This window comes from Martes martes (assembly GCF_963455335.1).
Source record: "Martes martes genome assembly, chromosome: 18".
Taxonomy (NCBI): Eukaryota; Metazoa; Chordata; class Mammalia; order Carnivora; family Mustelidae; genus Martes; species Martes martes.
The window spans coordinates 24,252,601-24,267,757 of record NC_137906.1 but is presented as its reverse complement, the minus strand read 5'-3'; the positions used below and the strand labels follow the sequence as shown (position 1 = coordinate 24,267,757).

Here is a 15,157-nt window from a genome sequence, read left to right as displayed (position 1 = left end):
GGTGCAGGTAAAATAAATTAATAGTCCAGCTTTCTTGCCGGCCATAGCATTTAACTCCACACTGGTGCAGATTCCAAAAACGAACCTCCTTTGCTTTTTTCCTCCCCCCTTCTTTCCTTCTGTTTTGTATCTCTCTGGAAAATAGATCTGGATGCCTGGCCCCATCTTGGTTGCATCTTGGTAATTAATTGCAATTGTCAAACAGAAACACAGGCTTTGTCAGCTAAAGTGATGTTATCATCTTAGCAGAGCCAATAGGTAAAATACAAGGATTGTTTCCTGACAAGTTCCCTTCCTGTTGAAGAGATGTGCTTTCCAAGTTTAAATTACAGCCTGGGAAAAGTTTTAGAAATAGCTTAACTTAAGAAATAGATAATAAATGGGTGTATTGTGATTGATTTCTTCCACTTTAAAAAATATGCCTTATGCTTTCAAAGCTTGAGAGAAGTACACTTAGGCATAAACATTCCACCACATTAAACTGAAACAGCAAATGTGTCTGTTAATGTCTTGTCTGTTTCAACAGCGACAACTAATTGCAATATTTTAGGAGGCTTCAAACAGCCCCTTCCTATCAAAACATAAAACAGCAAATGCCTAATTTAACTGGAAAATCAGTATTTATAACATCACGAACCATGGTTTCCAGTTTGTGATTATAATTAAAAAGGTGTTAGGATGATTAATGCAACAACAGAAATAAAGAGAAGGGGTATGATGTCTGGGAGGGTTTCAGTTGTTTAATTGTTGGTTAGGGGGGATGTCCTGGTTTCTGCTGTGAGGTAGCCTCAGCCCTAGGAGGGTAACAGTGGCTTTTTCCAATTCTAATTTTAAAGCTGTGTATCTCGGGAGAAATGCCAAGTGCCCTTTTGGGGGAGAGAGAGGCATAAAGATCACATCTTTCCAACATGTGTTCGGGTTGCTTTGTAGCAGCTGGAAATCGAGAAGGGAGTGTTTTCTTTGGATGCCTTAAAGTTTGATAAAGGGTGCGTGGTGGCATGCATGTCAGGAGGTCCCATTGGTGGGACTGGAGAATTTTCTGAATGAGAGGATGGGAGATGTCAGATTTTCTTAATCTTCTTTCATGCTGAGACTGGGAAGAGGAGGCACGGAGACAGGTATGACAGGGCTGTGGAAGGTTCTATCCCAGCACTGTGTACTCCTGGCCGTCCCCTGCGTGGTCTTCGGGGCTAAGTGTAAGCGTTGTGTCCTCATCCGCAGAACTGTTATCCTGAAGACATGTGGGGAGATTTCTCTTGATCCTCGCTTGAGAGGACCACGGGGTTTCTCTGTGGCCCCCCATCCTTGACCCCAGTGTCTCACCCACGGCAGATCCTTGTGGTGCTTATCTTAGAGGTGCCGACCGCAAGTGCTGGAGAAGAATCTGTGTAGCACAGAGGTATCAGTAGCCACCCAAACCTGGCTGCTGAGAAGACTTCTAGAAACCCCTTCTGCCCACAGGAGTGTGCTGGGGCTGCTTGCATACCTTTTCAGCCTTACCAGGGACAGCAGTGCTTTGAGGGTGTTTGTGGGATTTTCACAGGCTCGTCCTTCCCTGGAGGAAGAGAGGGGATGACATCCTCATTATATTGCAGAAAAGGAAACCGTGGCATCAGTTCAAACCAGTAAGGGAAAGCCTACCTCTTGTTTCCCCGCTCCAAGTGCATCTTATAAATGGCGGCATCTGGGCTTGAACGTACATGAGTGGTCACGCTTCCCTCCATCCATGGAGGAGCCTACGTGAAATCTTCCTCTCCTCGCCAGAGGAGAGGACCACAGATGAATGAAAGGTTTTGATTCTCTCCCCGACTTGTTTGCGTTCCCTTTTTCTTGTCGAGGTTCTTCTGTGAGAACCGGCTAATTCTGCAAGTGATCCTGGGGTTTGGTGTTTTCAGCCAGAGGGAGAAGCGAGAAGAATTTGGGGTCAGCTCTGGGAAGCACTGGTTTGGGCTTTCGTCCTATCCCAGCAGAACAGCCCTGGGAGTTTTATTTCCTCCATGTCACTCCAGTCTTGTTTAAATCCGGGTTTTGCTTTCTCCTACGCTGTCGATCTGATGTGATTTAAAAACACATTTGAGATTAGAACATGTGCCTCGGATTTCAGGGCAAGATAGACTAATGGATTAGGAGGGAGTGTTAAAGCTATGGGAGAAGCAAGCCTCCCTTGGTGGATTGACCCAGGCCCATGACTCATAAGTGGGGGTGGACTTGACCCTCCTCTCTCTACCCCTCCAAACGAGTAGAATAAAAGGGCAAAACCCCAAGGCATCTTTCAGAACGGGCCACTCCAAGCTGTCGGGGCAGAGACCTTAGACTCCTCTAAGGGGTGGGACCCGGTGGCTGCAACAGAACTCATCCAAGAGACAGTGCTGCCTTGCGGTGTGACCTCCTCTGTGGCTTACAGACTGTACGGTAACCCTGACCTTGGCTTTGGAAACACCTCAGCTCCAGGGCGATGGGAAGGGAACCTCCAGGGTTTCAGATGGTCTGCCCTGCCAACAGTGAATGTGCTCCTCCCATTGGCTAGGGGAAAATCACTCAGGAAAACGGTTCCCATAGTCATGCTCGTGGTACCCAGAGGAAGGTGGTCCGCAACGCTGTTTGCTCTTGGTTTCTGGAGAGAGAATGAGGGAAGAAACCCGAAAGGCACTGGCAGTTAGGGAATGCCTGTTCTTTATGGAGCCGGGTGCTTTATGGACGTCCTCTCATGTTTGAGTAGCATAATGAAGATTGTGAGTGAAATAGCAGTCTTCATGTTTTCCATGTGGCCCTCGGAGTGCAAATGACTGGCTCAGGACTGCTCAGCTGGTCCGTGGTTGAGCTGACCACATCTGTCCAATTTCACTGTGCTGCTTTCTTGGTTTCTTCCCTCATATCCCACCACCACACATAAAATACTAGCAAGATGTTTTCTTTCTTTCCTTCTGAAATTTAACCAACATTTTAATAATATTTACCATGTACCCAGAACTGTTGTAAGGAGGAGAGTTGCTGTAAGGGGACTGTGGTAGGGGGAGAACTGTTGTAAGGGGAGAAAGTGGTGACTTAGCACTTTGTGCTTCTGAAACTGACATTGAAGTGGTGGGCAGGGGAGACAGGGAACAGTCTTTCTTGTTACCTTTTTTGGGTGGCTACTAGAAAATGTACCATCAAGCTGGTGACTCACATTATATTTCCACTGGGCAGGGCTCCTAGTAGAGTGGCGCTTTTTAAGCTTTAAACGTGCACGCGTCACCTGGGATGTTGTGAACATGCAGGATTCTGATTCAGCACGTCTGAGGAAGGCCCTGAGAGTCTCCATTTCTAACTTCTCAGGTGCGGCTGATGCTGCTGATTTCCGGACCTCGCTTTGAGTAGCAGGGATCTAGAGAGGAATTGGTGTGTGCATGCGTGTCTGTGTGCACGCCTAGGTTATTTTAAATCAAATGACTAGGGAAAACTTCCCTGTGAGGGTGATGTAAACGAAGTGGAAGAATAAAAAAGAATAAAATTCTGTGCTGCTTAGAGATCAGGGTAGAGAGGTTTCTAATAGTGGGAACAGTAGATGCAAAGGCCCTGAGGCAGGAGCAAGCCTCATGGCTTTATAAAGGGTTTTTTTCAATATTCCCAAAACACAGTGTTTGTAGCTGGACAAAATTGGATTAAAACCTGGTTTTACAACTTACTGGTTGGATAATTTTGGATAGATAACTGATGTAACATCACTCACCTTCAGCTTGTTTATCTGGGAATAATTCCTTTCTCTGTGGATTGTTGGGGAGAATAAATGACATAATAAAGGTGAATGTATTTTCAAAAAAAAAAAAGAAAGAAAGAAAAATCCAAATGAACCCAACTCCTGTTTTTTGTTTTTGTTTTTTTTGTTTTTTTTTTAATTTTCAAATCATCTTGGTCTCCTCTAAGTTTTACCTCTGATCACAGCTGTCCTAATATTGACTGAAGAGTCTCCTATTGGGCAGGGTTTTGGGAAAAGTCTAATAATGATTGGCTTTGTAATCTACATCTGCCTGACTTTAAACCAAGGGTCACCAACCTGGAAACCCAGTGAAATGGACTAGGTGGGGAGAAACTGGGGGCATGTCCCTGTCTGCAGGTCTCAGCCACTACTCAGTTCCAGCTACTCTTTCCTGTGTGCAAATGTTACCCCAGCACTTGGTAGGAGAAATCGGAAATCCAGGCTTTGATGTGAAATCTCTTGGTTTTTCACATTGGCAAACTGATTAAAATTTCTTAAAAGCCTTGTGTGGGCCAGCACTGTGGGACAAACAAAACACATCTGTGGGCTGGATACAGCCAGCTGGCTACCAGTTTGTGACCTCTGGTTTAAACTCATTTTAGAAAGTAAACCGGCATAGCCAGACCCTTCAGCAGTTGCCAGAATTGTGGTTTACGTGGGCTATTTTAGTTTCCATTTTTTCCCCCTTTACAGATTTTGCAACAGCAAGGGGTGGATACCTCCCAGATATATTGCAACAGTAACAAAAGGAGCTGGAGATAAACATGAACACTGAGGCAGGAATAGCCAATTCACAAACACATCTCCCTTTTGTTTTTAGTGAACGTGTTTTTGAAGGCGGGACAGCTCTTCCCTTGTTCACTCATTAATCAGGAGCGCCAATGTGATCCATATAGATAAGTTGCACCTATAAAATAGATTTCCAGTCAGGTGGGTTCAGTAAGACCCGAGAGATGAAAGTAATTGGGTTCTAGCTTCTGCTCTGCCACATTACTAGTTCTGTTGGACCTCAGTTTACCCGCTCCATTTCTTTCTTTCTAAAACAATTCTGTTTCCTAGATAATGAGACTGTATTGTCTCCAAAGGGTCCATTCAAATATCCAAATATCTCCAAAGGGTCCATTGAAATATCTGGATTCTAGAGCAGACTTCTGTGTTAGGGGAAAGTAGGGGAGAAGCAACAGTGTACGGTGTAAGGGCCTGGTTGGCCAGAGGGAGCCATTTCGTTGTGGGCTTGGGTTGCCCTTGCCCCTTCCGGAGGAACTTGCTTGCAGGCCCCGGATATGGGGGGCGGGCCAGGCCAGATGGAGACATCCAATCAGTGGGGCGCGCATATATTTGCTATGGTGACTTGGAATTCAATTGGCCACCCGTGTAGCTGACCGAGCATGACTGTGCAGTTTTCCCTGTGTGTGGCAATCGCATTGGCCACCTGTGTGTGGGCCGGGCTCAACCACCTCTATAAAGGTTAGTCTGTGAGGCAGGGGAGCAGTAGTAATAGTCGTTGAGGTAGTCGTCGGGAGCGTCGTCGGGAGCGTCGTCGGGAGCGTCATGAGCCTCGCCGGGGAGCGGCCTCGCCGGGGAGCGGCCTCGCCGGGGAGCGGCCTCGCCGGGGAGCGGCCTCGCCGGGGAGCGGCCTCGCCGGGGAGCGGCCTCGCCGGGGAGCGGCCTCGCCGGGTAAGGGAAGTCGCCGGGTAAGGGAAGTCGCCGGGGAGCGGCCTCGCCGGGTAGGGGAAGTCGCTGGGGTTGGTGTCCTGGTCGTCATCGCTTCTTTGTAAGAGATGGCCGAGACTGGTCGGTTTGATTTTCCGTGCTTGGCGCGAAATAAAGCTCTGCTTGATTTTCGCTTTGTGTGGGTCTGGTTCCTTTGATGAGGGACCCTAACATTCGGAGCATGTTTCTCCATCGGTCTCTGAGCCAGAGGCCTCTGCGTCTTCCTGGTGTGATCCTGAAGCCTCAGTTTCTTTATCTGTAGAATGGGCTCAATGTTACTTCCCTTCCAAGGGATTATGCGATAATGAAATGAGTTTGTGACGGAGAATATGGTTCTCTCCTCCCCGCGCCCGCGCATTTCCCCCTTGTCTTTCTTCATTTTCCCTGCCTATCAGCACTCAAGGTCCTAAAGAGAAAGCTGTAATGCATTTTTCATTTGAATATAGGCTTTTATTTCAAGATTATGTCTGAATGAGGGATTTCAAATCCTGAAGCAGCTCTTAAGTAGCTCTCCAGAGAATAATCAAAACCGGATTCCAGAATTTGGTCTATTGTAACTGGAGCTGAAGGAGAAGAGTCTGATTTCACGAAGTAGTTGCAGCCAGAATTCTCCACCAAGGGGCTGGGGTAGGGAAATGGGCAGGCACTCTGGGCTTGCGTGCTGACATTTTCTTGAACCTACAGTAAGAATTGATGCAGCTTGGCCTGGATAGCTACAGAGGCATTTAAGAATGCCAAGGGCGTGCTTGCCTTCAGTTTTTCTGCAGAGCCGAAAGCGTTTGAGAAGGCAGGACTGCTCGAGAAGACCCCTGCCAGACTCCCTGGGCTTGAGATTTGGCACCTTTCACTGGTTTTCTCCAGCTGTCATGACGTGACTTACTTATTTTTATTTTTATTTTTGTAAATCACACCGTTTTTACTTTCAGAGTCAGGAGAGAGGCCTCGAGATTTTAGGTGAACGAGAGATGGCTAGGGTTGTACGGTAGGAAGTTTTAAAGGTTTTGGTTTTGCATAATGGATGATACCTCTGGAACTGATTGAACCACCGCCCTGTTAAAGTAATCTCTTGATTCCATTGGTTTCTGCGGTTTAACAAGCTCCTCTATAACTGTCTTGGGAATTTCAGTCTGAAATTATAATTCACTAAGGGAGCCTTTCAGCCTATCTTGCCATTAATTAAAAGCAGGCGGTTGAATTTTTTTGTTTTAACACTCACTAGTTAGGGTTGCCTCCCTTCAAGGTTTTTTTTTTTTTTTTTTGACATTTATTTAAGGATGTGCAAAGCCTATTCATGGGGAAACAACACATGAATTAGACAGTGTTTTTTTGGTAGCAAGTAATAGAATATGGTCTTAAACTATTATACAAAAAAAAAGTAATTTACCGGTTTATGTAATTGGGAAATCTAGGGGATAATGACTTCAGGAACAGCTGGATCCAGGGGCTCAAATGATACCACTAGGTCTCTCTCTCTCTTTTATCCTTTGACATGGTTTTCTCGACTTTGCTTTATTCTCGACTTTGCTTTATTCTCGAATAGGTTGTCTCACCACATTTTAGGCAAGATGGTAAACAGCAACCCAGACAAACATAATGTTTATCAGTTCTTTTAGAAATCACTTTTCTTAAGAGTTTTTGTAAGAAATTCCTGGAGTTGCTGTTGGCTGAGTTTGGGTCATGTACCTGTTCCTAAAGCAGTTATGGTGTAGTACTCCAATTAGACTCAGGTGATGTGGTCACCCCTTTGGGTTGGGATAATGGTAGGAGCAGGGAAGCAGAGTTAGTCCCACTAAAACCATAGGGGACAATTTCCCTGTAAGAATGAGGTTCTCCAGGGTTCTGATGCTAGAAGTGGGGGCCAGCTGAACCACATGATCATGAAACATGTAAAGATCCAGTGTGGGACAGGTACCTAATCTCTCTTGAGTATCTTAACTTAGAAAGAGGTACAAAGGGTTAGTCTGGGGAGGTCTGGTGTACTTGTTACTTTAGTTTTTTATTCATTCATTTATTAATTAAATATGTATTGGTTGTCAATTATGTGCTGAGGTCAAACAGGAATCTATCATGGCCAGTGATCTGAAAGAGCTTATAAAATAGGGAAATGGACAAGTAAATGATTATGTTATAAGGTAATAAAAGCTCTGACAAAGTAGGATTTATTCCAGGAATGGAAGGATGGTTCGATCTTAGGGAGTCTAACAATGTGATTGACTCTGAAGCAAACAAGGAAAGACCTGTGATTCACTTTATGGATGCTAAAAATACAGCTGATAATATTGTTTATTCCTGATTTTTAGAACGTCTGCTGATAAAATAGGATCATCCTCAAAGCCAACATCATCTTTAATGGTGTAACACTAAAAATATTCCTGTTACATTTAGAAGAAGCCCCAAATGTCCATAATGATCGCTGTTATTTATCTTTGTTCAGAAATTAATTGATGATGCACAATTGATGACAATGAGAATGAGGGAGGTAGAATTATTACCACTTGTCAGCAATTTCATCTCTTCATGGAAAACTTAAGATAACAAATCCTCCCATGAATCTATTAGGAACAATAATGGGATTCATTGAGGGGATTGGTAAGGAAATTAAGATGCAAAATGTATAGTTTTCCTGTATGCCTATGCCAACCATTTTGAAAATAAAGTGAGAGGAAATATTCTATTTATAGAAGCAACCAAAGAGACAAAATAACTAGGAATAAATTTAGCAAAAATTGCAAGGGACTTGTAAGAACAAAATTTTAATATTTTACCAAGGGGGATCAGCAAAGAGGAGTAAATGGAGAGACCTCTTTCTCTAGGACGGCACGTCTGTCTTTTCCCTCTCTCCCCCCTCCCTTTTCCTCCCCCTCCAGCTCCCCTCATCCTTCCCCTCTTCTTTTTTATTGGAATTCAGAGGCAGTGGTCATCACAGTAGGGATGGCCATAACAGCAGTGGTACTAGAGCTGCCAAATTGAGGTCAGGTATATTTGAAAGTGGTCTGAAAATATTGTTTCTGTGAACATGGCCAAAATGTTGTACTCTGTATATAAGATTCCCCTACTTTGTGTGTTTTATTTGAGTGAGAAGAAGATGGTAAGATAACTGTTACTGTTGTGGTTTATAAGCAGAGTTATAATCCCTTGATGAGGGGGCACTCTGCTTTATAGTCTCCATTCAAGGTTGGTTGGACCGTGCCAAGGTGTGGATTAACCATTGGATTGGTGTAAATTAGTAGATGTGGATGCACAAAGGGGAAAAAACAAATCAGAGAAAGTAATGGTTGTTTTCAGTGGAACAGGGAGATGAAGGTTTGGTGGGAAAGAAGGGCCGTAGCGGTGGTGGGAACGGCCACACTCTGCTCCCGGCACCGGCTTCATTCAGTCTTCATGGGAACCATGGAACAGGGGTCCTGCGATCACCCGTGTTTTCCAGGTTAAGGGAAACTGAGTTGCACGGAGGTCAAGTAACTGGCTCAGGATGTGGAGTTGGGCTTCAAACCCAAGTTGTTGGCCGCAAACACACAGCATCTCATTTAACTTGTCTCAAAGCTCCTTTCTCCAGAAACGTTGTCCTGCAGCTGCCTGGAAGCGAGTAATAATTGTGCACCTTTCCCTGCTAGATACTCTGTGTCTCCCATGTCCAGATGGATTGGTTGGCCTGCCTACGGGACAGGCTGGGTGTTGGTGGAGGAGGGGGGTCTGGTCTCAGCAACATACCGGAGCAGTGGCTTCCTTTTTATTCTGGGCGCAAGCTCGTTCCTGCTTGAAGGGCTTTTTTATTTTCTGCTCCCTGTGCCAGAATACTCTGCTCTGCCCCCAGACTCTAACCTGCCTGTGTTTTCTCATCCTTCACCTGTTGGCTTAAATTCCAACTCTTCAAAAAGACCTTTCCTAACTACCTGGTTTTTTAAAAACCTGTTTCTACTTCTGAGCTTGTTGCGCTGTTTTATTTTCTTCACAGAATATATTTTCACAAATCGTACAAAATACACATCTCCCTCTTGCTGGAAGGGGAACTACAAGGGACCGGGGGTCCCATCTGTCTTTTCCTTGACGGTGCCCAGATCAGTACTTGGCGCACAGTAGGTGCTCCATAATGGTGGTTAATGAATCACTGATTTTGTTTCTTGTTTTTGTTTTAAATCTTTTTTCTTTTTAAGATTTTATTTATTTATTTACTTGTCAGAGAGAGCACAAGCAGGCAAAGTGGCAGGCAGAGGCAGAGGGAAAAGCAGGCTCCTCACCGAGCAAGGAGCCCGATGCGGGACTCGATCCCAGGATCCTGGGATCACGACCCAAGCCGAAGGCAGTGACCCAACCGACTGAGCCACCCAGGCGTCCCTGTTTTTGTTTTAGAGACACAGGGTGAGAGAGAGGGAGAGCGAGCTCAGGGAAGGGGCAGAGGGACAGGGGGAGAGAGATTCTCAAGCAGGTTCCATACCTGTCATGAGCCCGACGGGGGCCTCAATCTCACAACCCTAAGATCATGACTCGAGCTGAAATTCGGACACTTAACCAACTGAGCCACCCAGGTGCCCCCAACCACTGATTTGAATCAATGAACTGATGAATAAAAGGGAGCACCTTCTGTGTGCTAAGTTTTCTTGTAAAACTTCAGGCTTCTGAAAAGAAATCTCACATTCCCTGGGAACTCTGGCCAAGAATTGTTCGAGGCTCTTTCACAATACTATTTTTGCAAGACTATTTTGGGTGCAAGAAAGAGAAACCCACTCAACCCAGCTGTGTGGGCTAGACAGTCTCCCCAAAAGGTTTCCTCCAGCACACACTATCTGTGTGTCCTTCATAGCAGCCTCACCAAGGGGGATACTTCCTTATCCCACGTTTGCCCATAGAGTCAGACTTCAGAAGGGCAGGTGACAGTGCTGGAGTCCCATGGCAGATTGTCACAAGCCAGGTGACAACGTTTTAGAAGAGGTTGGATTACTTCCGAGGGACCATTATGTCCCGGGAGTAGTTTGGATTATGTTTCTCTGGATGAATTATCAATTATCAATCAAACGTTTAAGCAGAGGCAGACTACCCGAGTGCCTTCATCCCAGGGCGCTCTGACTCCCTGTAGCTGTGTGGGGTTTTGAAAGAGAAAGCCGCAGCTGGAATCAGAAATTCAGGATTTGAGTCTGATTTCTGTGTCGACCTTGCTTGGTGTGCATGGATGTGTAGTTAGCTTCTGAGCCTTTGTTTCCTCATCTCTAAAATGGGAATCCTGGCCTTTAAGAACACCATAGTGATTTTGCAAGGATAGGATAGTGATGATGTACTGGGAACTGTGTGGTCTACACATGTTAGTTGTTATTAACCTGTGCATGTTTTCATGAACTCCCCCAGGTAATTGGTTTTCTGAAATGTTGCACTCCAGGGAGTACCTGAGATTCAGGACACTCTTATTATAAAGTTAGGCTAAGTTTAATTTATGGAAACTATTATGTAGCATGGATTTCAAACATTGGTTAGGGGAGACTGCATCAAGACCCCCAGAATTCCTGGAGAACATCACTCTGCATTACTCTTACCTGTTTATCATCCTTTTATACTGGAAAATCATAAAAAGCTGTATTTAGGGCATGTTGGCTTCTTAGGATTGCCCCACAGGTGGTGACCTTTGGAGGTGCCCAGAAGGTTGTCTGTTTTCTCTCAATTGACCTTTTATTTCATTTTCTTGTGCACTCTCTCTGCATTGCCCAAGTCTTCATATTCACTTCCCACCTTCTGGCTGTGGGAGTAGCTCGTGTTCTAACCTGTTAAAGGCACAATATGCCCTCTTCCCCAAAAATGTCCTCATTTTGATCTCCGGAATCACATGGATCACATAGCAAAGGGCAATTAGGTTGCAGGTGGAATTGTGATTGCTAAACGGCTGACCTTGAATGCTGATCATCCCCAACTGTCTGGATGGACCAGCGTAATCACAAGGATCCTTTCAAGTGGAGGAGGGAGGCAGAGGGAGAGAACTTGGGGGGCTCAGCCTGCTCTTGTTGGGTTTGAGGATGGAGGAAGGAACCACAAGCCAAGGAATTCAGGCAGTTTCTAGAAGCGAGGGAAAAGGTAAGGAAATTGATTCTTCCTTTGAGCTTCCAGGAGGAATGTAGTCTGATGATGCTTTGACATGGGTCCATGGAGACCCATTTCTGACTTCTGACCCAGAACCACGAAGCCAGTCCGCTTGTGGTCATTTGTTAATGCAGAAGTATGCTCTCCTCGGACATCTCTGGCGGTCTCTTCTCATTTCTTTTCTTCCCTTCCTTTTTTCCTCCGTTTCTGGAAAATAATCACCTTTGGGGCTCTTTTCTGTCTCTCTCGCCAAACAGCAGCATCAATGTAACCGTCCACTCTTTGCAGGTGGTTGCTGGACTAGTTAGGGTAAAGACGAAAGTGCCAGAGCACAGAGACCTCAACACACAATGGTTTAAATACCATAGATGATTTGTCTCCTACACAGTGTAAGCTGATATTCTAAGTTTGTAGCAGGCAATGCTGCCTGGCGACCAGTCACTTGGAGGGGACATAAGCTGAGAACAGTGAGTTCTGGGGTGCAGCTTCTGTGTATTTGCATAGCATGGATACACCTGTCAGTGTAGACTGCTGGGACAGCTGTGCTCCCCGAGGTCATTCAGAGACCCAAGTTCTGTGCCTTCCATCTTGTTGCTCTACCGTCCCCCAGGGAGCTCATTACACATGCAGACCCTTAGATCCCATCCCGTCCTTTCTGAAGCAGAATTTGCATTTTAAGAACATTCTTCAGTAATGATTACGCACAAAGGCCTTCGAGTAAGGTTTTTCAACTTTAGCACTGCTGGCATTTTTTGCACCAGGAAAACCTTCACAGCGGGGACTGTCGTGGGCATTGTAGGGTGATTAGAGCCTCTCTGACCTCTGCCCCCTAGAGGCCAGTAGTTAGTTTTAGCAGCCAAATCCAGTCATTGCCAAGTGTCCTGTGGGGGCTGGAGGGGGCTGCAGGGCTCAACACCATCTCTGATTAAAACTCCTGCCTTGGAGGGTTTTTCTCTTCTGCATGATGAGAGCTACACGTTGCTGCCAGTAGTAAGGGAGAGCACAGAGGTCTAGGAAGGAATTTCTTCTTGAGCTGCTGAGGCAGAAGTGACGTCTGTAACTTGCGCCCACATCCTGTCCGCGAGAATTTGGTTGCATGGCCACATCCCAGCCACAGAGCAGTCTGGGGACCCTACTGGGTGTCTCTGTGCCTGAGAAGGAGGAGAAAAGGGATCTGGGGGACAGTCAGCTGGCTGCCAAGGTAACTAACGCAAGAATTCAGTCTTCCTGTATCTCCTTTTATTCTGTCTTCTATCCAGAGGTGAATCTGGTTGGAAAGGGGAAATGAACTGATACAAATAAATTGGGCTTTTTTTTTTTTTTTTCCAGATGGTGTACCAAACTATTTTAGGAGATCGGAGGAAATTTTAGATGAACACATAAAATTTAGCAGGTTCTCTGATAGTGTATTTTGATATCAAGAGTTTAGTGTTGCGGCGCCTGGGTCAGTTAAGCATTTGACTCATGGTTTGGCTCAGGTTGTGATCTTGGGGTCGTGAGATCAAGCCCTGGATCAGTCTGTACAAGTCTGCTTGTCTCTCTCCCTCTGCTCAACACCCACTTCCCCCCATCTCTGAAGTAAATAAATAAGAAAATCTTAAAAAAAAAAAAAAGAAAATGAAAAATTGCCAAGAAAAACACTGTAGAGTCGAAAACCTAAATGTTAAAAATTTTAAAAAAGAGTATAGTGTCCTCTAAACTTCAGTCATGAGTATTACTCTTGCAAGATTTTTTTTTTTTTTTTTTGGCCACATAGAGGTACTTGACTTAATTGATCTTTTTACATAAAAAGGAATAATTTTAATTTTTTTTATTTTTAAATTTCTTAAAAAATACCTTCTTTTTTTTTTTTTAAGATTGTATTTATTTATTTGACAGACAGAGATGAGAAGCAGGCAGAACAGCAGGCAGAGAGAGAAAGAGGGGGAAGCAGGCTCACCGCTGAGCAGAGAGCCCAATGCGGGGCCCGATCCCAGGACCCTCGGTCATGACCCGAGCCGAAGGCAGAGGCTCTAACCCACTGAGCCACCCAGGTGCCCCCAAAAGTAATAATTTAAAAAATATTTTTAAAGACCATATCATTACTATAAATGTATGTGTAAGTGGAGATATATATGCATATATACACTTATCTATGTATGTAGTTATATATGTATGTATGTAACTATGCCTGTATTTATGTACATATAAATGTCTCTTATGTACATATGTATGTATCTTTTTCTCGAGCGGTAGGAGGGGCAAAGGGAGAGGGAGAGAGAGAGACTCTCAAGCAGGCTTCACACCCGGTCTAGAGCCTGATGCAGGGCTTGATCTCATGACCCTGAGATCATGACCTGAGCCGAAATGAAGAGTCAGACATGTAACTGGCTGAGCCACCCAGGTGTCCCTGTATCTATCTGTCTATGTGTGTATGTATCTATGTATGTTTCTATCTGGTAGCACTGTTTCGGTACCACCCTCCCCCGCCCATGCTGCTGACGTAGACTCCTGCTCTTGTCCCTGCTGATGCTCTTGGTCCTCTGTAGTCTGTTCTTCGCATAGCAACTGTAGTAAGTAATCCTTATAGAAGATAAACGAGACTATATCGCTTTTGTACTTTAAATCTCCAGTGGCTTCTTGTCAATCTAGAAAGAAATTCTAAGTCATGACAATAATCCAAGGACACTACAGAATCAGATCCCTGCCCACCTTTCCAGCCACATTTATTTGCCTCTTCTCTTTGCTCCTTTGCTTGAGCTGCACTAGCTTCCCAAGAAGCAAAACGTGGGCCTGCCTCAGGGCCTTTGCACTTGTTGCTCCAGCCACCTGTATTGCTTTTCCTTATATAATTTGTATGGCTTGTGTCATTTCTTTATTTGATCCTTCTGCTCCCCCACCACCGCTTCCTTAATAAGGCCTTTTCTTGGACCACTTGGACTCATCTTATACACCTACTGGTAAAAGCTCCACTCACTGGAAAATGCTAGTATATATAGTATTGCCCTTAATATTTATCTATATTCCATAGTTACTCCACCCCTTCCCAGACTTCAGTTTTCTTAAATTCCTGGTTCTTCATTCCCCCATTCTGGAGGAAAGACCTCATTTTGATCTGGTGCCACAAAATGATTTAAAAGATATTTAAAAGAGATTTTCTGAAACTCTCAGCTATCCCTGTTATTTAAGTGCTCTGCCACTAGGTGGTGGTTATGAAACAGGCTGAGTCAGAAAGTAAGGCATGTCTTGAGATCAAAGGTACAAGTGACTCCTTGCTCCTTCAAACCTGGGTTAACCCTGCATATTTGCTCCTATAAAATAAGAGTCTTTATAAAAGTTTCGATCTTGGGGCGCCTGGGTGGCTCAGTTGGTTAAGTGCCTGCCTTCAGCTCAGGTCATGATCCCTGGGTCCTGGGATTGAGCCCCCAGTTGGGCTCCCTGCTCAGCAGGGGAGACTGCTTCTCCCTCTGCCTCTTGCCCCCCACTTGTGCTCACTCTCTTTCTTACATAATAAATAAATAAAATCTTTAAAAAAAAAATGAAAGGTTCACTCTCAGTAAACAGTAAACAGACAACCAAGCAGATGTTCACGGTGTGTTTAAGACAAACAGACTCTGGTACAAACTCTCTCTTCTTCTTAGCCAGTTCTTTGTTTGTGTTCAGATA

At 44.9% G+C, this 15,157-nt stretch overlaps 1 protein-coding gene across 2 annotated transcripts in view; it reads left to right on the top strand.

Moving 5' to 3' along the window:
* Positions 1 to 15,157, top strand: part of HS3ST4 (heparan sulfate-glucosamine 3-sulfotransferase 4) — a gene marked incomplete at both ends in the record, with an annotated part of 396,682 nt that overhangs the window by 1,547 nt on the left and 379,978 nt on the right. The gene's annotated exons all lie outside the window — the stretch shown is intronic.